At 45.0% G+C, this 6000-nt stretch overlaps 1 protein-coding gene across 1 annotated transcript in view; it reads left to right on the top strand.

The window, feature by feature from the left end:
- Window positions 1-2600: 2600 nt before the first annotated feature.
- LDAH (lipid droplet associated hydrolase) overlaps window positions 2601-6000 on the top strand; it is a 131458-nt gene continuing 128058 nt past the window's right edge. Inside the window, exon 1 of the mRNA XM_063330554.1 lies at window positions 2601-2752. The gene's annotated coding sequence lies outside the window, so the exon portion shown is untranslated. The remainder of the gene's footprint in view (window positions 2753-6000) is intronic.

Raw genomic sequence — 6000 nt, 5'->3', positions numbered from 1 at the left:
TTCTGATTCCTTTGAGCATCCATTCAGAACAGACCAGGGAAAACTGCCTCACTTTTCCACAAAGTGAAAGAAAGTATTTTTTGTGACTTCACTGCAGGAACTTACCAACTCCACTTCATATCAAATGTAATACACACAGTCATTGTTTTGATATTCACCCAGAAGCTTACCTGCTGCTGACAATTAAGTTTTATAAACAGTTTAATAAAATAGTGTAGTCTGATCAACAGTACCTCAGGCATCTTTTGATATTTTAAACACACATTAGGCAAACTGAGTTCTGGAATAAGAAATAACCTGCAGGACTTGACATGAATTTCAGGAAAAAAAGCAATGTTCATTGCAAATAGGAACATGAAAACTGTATCAGATCAGGCCAACAGTCCATTCTGTCTTTGATAGTACCCAGCAGTAGGTGCCGAGGAAAGGGCAAGCACATTGGGCTACTTCCCTGGTACAACGTCCAGAAGACTGATGGCCTTCGGGCATCACTGAGCCTTTAAGCAGCATCTTCACATGTAATAGCCCCTGATGGATTTGCCTTCCATAAATCTGCTTTATCTTTTTGCAAACCACTGTAAACTTTTAGGAATCTGTGACATTTCCAATGGAGTTTATGACTACATTAAAATACTTTTTTTTGTTTTGAAACTGCTGCCTATTAGCTTAATTTGCTTTCCACAGGTTTTGCATTAGAAATTACAATGAGGAATCACTGTCCATTCAACTCAGTTTCGCAAAGCATTGTATAGGCTTTTGTCGTTATTTCCCCAACATCCTTGTCCTATGAGCTTGTCTTCCGACTTCCATTTTATTTAGTGCTCCCTATGTGGAAGTATTTCAGACTTGTGAAAACCTTTGTCACACCTTTCTTTATCTTTTGCAGCTTTACTGTACCCTTTCTGAGAGGTGGGAACTGCCAGACTTGGCAGTCGCCATCCAAGCAGTGAGCACATCACCGTCACACAGAGTGAGAATTACGGCACCGATTTCCAAATGGTTACTAAATGTTACTTGATTTTGACCACTGGAAGCACAAAGCACTGAGATTTCACAAAGCATCTGTTGTGACTCCAAGGTCTTGCTCACAAACGGGAATCATTTGTTGAGAGCCTATTATTCCATCTAAACACTCAGTTTCTTCTCGTATGTCAACACGTCTATCATTTTACTGCTCTCAAAGGAATTCGAAGGTCCTTCTGAAACCTGAAAATGATTTTTACTAACCTGAATTAACTCAGTACGAACAACAGATTTTACTACTCCACTATCCATCCCTTTTTCCAGACTATTTATGACTTTGTTTAACAGTACTGATCTTCACACAAATTCCTGTACAACCCCACCTGTTCGCCAATCCATTGAAGAAGATGGTAATTGATTCCTACCTTTTCTTTCCTATCTTTTCATTGGGTATCCATCCATCTGAAGGTTGTAACCTTTCTCTTGACTGATGAGTGTTCTAAGAACCTTTGATGAAAGCTCTTGCCCAAATGCCTTTTGGAAATCCAAGTTCATCGATCTGGCTTGCCTTGGCCAGGTGTGACCACTTGGCTCCTCCAAAGACTCCCACAGGTTTCTGAGGCACAATGTCCCTCCATAAAAGATGATACTGGTGGTTCTCTGGTGCATCATATTTATTCCTGTTCCACTCGCTCTTGTCTTTGTTATTCTTCCCACTGATTTGATGAACATGCACGTTGACCTTAGGGGCTCCTCTTGGAGCCATTCAGGTTTTGGCTACAGGCGGCACCCCCCCAGTCCCCCAACACCGTGGTTACATGGTACGCTCAGCAGCCCTAATCCCTCTGTAACTCCTGGATAAACACCATCTGATCTTGCCAATTTCCTATGATTTATTTGCTTATTACCTTCTACCCTAACTTCAACTGGAAACACCTCCTCCAACGCTTTTCTCCAAAAAGCAGCATTTCAGCATGAAAACCTCCCTAAGGCCTTCTTTGACAACCAGGGGGTTTAGTTTTTTCATTACAGCCTCATCTTCCCTGAGCTCCCCTCACACCGCAACGAGCGGACATTCAGACTCCATGGCAGGATGCTGGTGGGTTGGGACAGGATTTACTGCTACTTTTTCTGTCTTTTGCGAGCTGATCCTCAAAATCTTTTTTTTTTTTTTTTTTTGAGGGGAGACTGCTTTACCTTGGTGTTACACTCCAGCTGCCCAGGTCCAGTTTCCTCCTTTAGATGCAACTTCAAACTCCCTGAAGGATGAGTCTGTGATTCTGCTACCCCTTTCTCTGCCTTTTTTTAAGCACCCCACCTCATTTTGCTCCTGCGAAAATACCGATTTTTTTTCTTTCTTTGCCAGAATTCCCAAAGAAACTCTGAGATTTGGGCAAGCGTGAATGACAGAAATGGAAGGAAACTCCCAAAACGTGCGTCTCTGAGGAACTTGGCTCTTGCTCCCGCCTTTCCCTACCGGGCGATGGGCCTCCTCCGGGCGGCCCCACCGGCCACCGGTCCGTCGGGAACGGCCTCCCTGTCGCCCCAGGGTAGACGGCCGCCGGCGGGGGAGGCGCTGCTCGGGGCGGCGGCCGGCCTGAGGGAAGGGGCGGCCATTCCCCGGCCACCGCCCTCAGGGAGCGGGGCGGCGGGAGGCGGGGCTGCCCTCAGCCCACCCCGCGCGGTCCCGGCGGAAGGAGCGGCCTCACCGGCTGCTTCCGCCCGGTTTAGGCAGACGCCGCCGCCGCCGCCGCCGCGCTGGGTGTCGGGGAGCCTGCGAAGGGGGAAGGTACGTGCCTCAGCGATGGCGGCGGCGGTCGCTCCGCTGTCCGCCCCGCCGCCTTGGGGCGCCATGTGGGGCGGGGGCAGCGCGGACCGGGCTGCGCTCCCGCCGAGGGCGGGTGGCGGGGCCGGCCGGGCCCCTCACGGTGTGCCGGGCGGGCCTTCCCCTCCTTTCCCTCCCCTCCCTTTCCTCCCTTCCCTCCCTTCCCTTCTCTCCCCGTGCCCGGCGGGCGGTGTCGGGTCCGAGACGGCCGTGCTCCTCGGGCCTCGCCGCTCCCTGAGGGGCGGCAGCCGGCGGCGGGGCTGAGGGGGGCGCCTGGCTGGGCCGTGAGGGGAGGGGGTGTGTGTGCCTGTGTGCCCCGGGCCTCATACAACGGCCGTGGAGAAATCAGGTTTATACCTCATACACTCGTGTTCCATGTTGGCGATTTCTAGGCGTAAGGTTAAGGATGGAGTAACACATCCCACGCAGTAAGCAACGCTTCGTACCTGCTCCCTTGACTTGTTTTTCCTTGGGTTGGGAGGAGGCTTGAGGAAAAAAGACCTTAAGCAGCGTCTCCTTGTCTAAAAAACAACTGCGATGATACTACTTGTGGTGTTTTTGCTATATGTCAGTAGTTGTTCCTGTGAAGCATCACTTGGAGCTGACTGATGCTCATTATCTAAGCAGCAAGTTATAAAACAGGTAGGAAGAAAAAGTCCATGGTCTGAAGGGTCTATAAATGAAGAAAATAAGGTAGTGAATGCTTATAAGTTAAAAGTGAGGTGAGATTTGTAAGTAGAAAGCAGCATGTTTTAATAGAGGAACTAATTGGTTTGGAAAAGCCGAGAGTCTGGCAGGCGTACACAGCCCGCCTTCAGGAACCCTCTGTCTGTCAGTTTTGCTCTTCGTGCTGATCCCCGAGTATCACCGCTGTTAGTAAATGCAGGCTTGAAGGCAGCTGCTAGGAAAGAGAAAAAAAATGCCTGTGCCAGACAGGAGGTGAGCAGCCGGTTCAGGACGCAGTGTGAACGGTGATATGGAAATGAAATGATGATAACGATGAGGCACTATTGAGTCATGACAGTTGTCACGGGCTTTCTCACCGGTAACTTTTTCATTGTGTTTGCAAAAATGATGAAACGGCTTCTTTTCGTGCAACTTAAGTATAATATCAAAGCCTTATCATCAGAAGACTTGAACGGCTTGAATGATGCAGACCCTGATTTTTTTAAGGTGCAGTATACTCCTAGCCCTCTGGGATTTTATGATAGCCAATTAAGGTCTGAGAGTCCATCTGCATGGACCTGTTGCAGAATCTGGATATGAATTTGTATTTTATGTGTCTCAGAGACTAGAAGCCTTCAATTATTAATTAGGATTATGGCAGTTTCCTATTTTCTTGCGGCGCTTGCTTATGATGTCAGTGAGGGAAGTGGTCACACGTTTACTGGGTAAGCGACAGCACTAGCATTTAATATTTTCCATCATGGAAAGCTACTAGAAGGATTGTGTAAGATCAGTTGAAGTCAGTGATCTTTCAAGAATCTTTGACACTACCTTAAGCAGATGCTTGTGAAAGAGGCAAGCATTTTTCTTTACCTCGTCCTGCTATGTAAGTATCTATCTACTCTGCCTGCAACAAAGTGCAGCCCAGGAGCTTTCTGGAACAGATGTACTGAAGACTTAAAGCTCCGCAGTAGATTTCTTCTCTACCAACTCCTCCCTGCCTTGCATCCGTGTGGAGCTCTAGTGTTCACAATATCCAGCCTCAAGTAGTTCAGTGCGTCAAAGGTACACTATCTCAGGAGGCACCTCTGTTGGTTTTGAATATGCTTTCTGCTACTTCTGTTTTGTATTTCCTACTTTGTAAATTAGATGAGACACTGATGGGTTATTACCTATTTATCTGCCTCATGTGAGTCACAGAGGCAAATACAATAGATTGTGTATGGGTAATGGTAAATCAGAATTTCCAATATGACTGCCAAGCCAAAGAATTTAACAGTATATTTGACAAGATTCACTCTAAAGCTTCCTCATAGCACTGTTCTTACTGTTTGGTTTTGTTTTTGGTTTTTTTTGATAGCTTTGATTTCTTTTAAATTACATTTTTGCCATCATTATAATGAGGGCACCTGGGCTGGAAAAAGGGGTAGTCCCCATTTTGGATAATGTCTAGGTTATACTTACCACGTATTAGGAGCTGAATTTCAAGGTTTAAGCCTTAGTGATGCTGTACATTGGTACAGATAACACGCATGCAGGATATGAAGGACAGGTAGATTTTGCTTATTTAAATCAGGCATGTTCTTAATAGAAATGTGTTGTGATATTTTGTCTAGCGAGGTTTTGTCTGCTTTTGACAAACCAGTGTGTAATACCGAATTTTCAGTAAAATGTTTGACTAAATTTCATTCCAGCTTACACTTTGAACGATAACATTTAGTTGTCCAGTAAGGTTTGTGAACAGGTTACTCTGGGGGAAGTCAGTCATTCTGATGAAAGAATGTTCATAATAGGAAACAAATGTGTAATATGAAAGGTCTGAGCTTAAAAGAGTCTTAAGCTTAAACAAATTCAAGTTTTTACATAGAAATACTAGCCTGAGTACATAGCCAAAAGAGTGAAATGAAGGAGAGAACTGTTGATTTACCTAGCTAAGATTGCCCAATCACCTAATGCAGCTGTGCATTGGGTGGTAGGTGCCTTGTTATCATATGTTAGGTAATCCTGATGTGCCAGAACAATGTCTAAATAGAGATATTACAACTCCAAATATGGCAGGATTTCTTTCATCAGTATCCTCATTTCTTTCCTCAGTCTCCTTCCTTCTTCCTACTGCTGCTGGTAACTGTGCTGTTCTTCTGGTACTTTCCTTTTTACTTCTCATCTCCTGCTTCTGTTTAGATCCTGTTCCTGTTGTCCTTTGTTTAGATAGATTCTTTACTCAAATTTCTCGTTGTTTTTTTTTTTTTTTTAAACCTAATAGAAAAAAAACTAATAGAAAAAAATAGAAAAAAAAAATAGAAAATTCTTGTGGAAATCCAACCCCCCCAAATTTTACCTCTCAAAAGAAATTGTAGCACTAATTGTAAATAAAAATAGTATCAGATGATAACTGGATTACTATTTGCACCTATGATGAACACAGGCTTTGTTTATGTATGTATTTGTATGTTAGCATGTGTTGTCAGGGTTTGGCAGGATTGTTTTGATGGGAGGAGCTGGGTCCCTGCGCACAATAGTGGTACTTCAAGGGTTATCCTCCTTTT

This window comes from Chroicocephalus ridibundus, chromosome 3, assembly GCF_963924245.1.
Source record: "Chroicocephalus ridibundus chromosome 3, bChrRid1.1, whole genome shotgun sequence".
Taxonomy (NCBI): Eukaryota; Metazoa; Chordata; class Aves; order Charadriiformes; family Laridae; genus Chroicocephalus; species Chroicocephalus ridibundus.
This window is presented reverse-complemented; position numbering and strand designations above follow the sequence as displayed.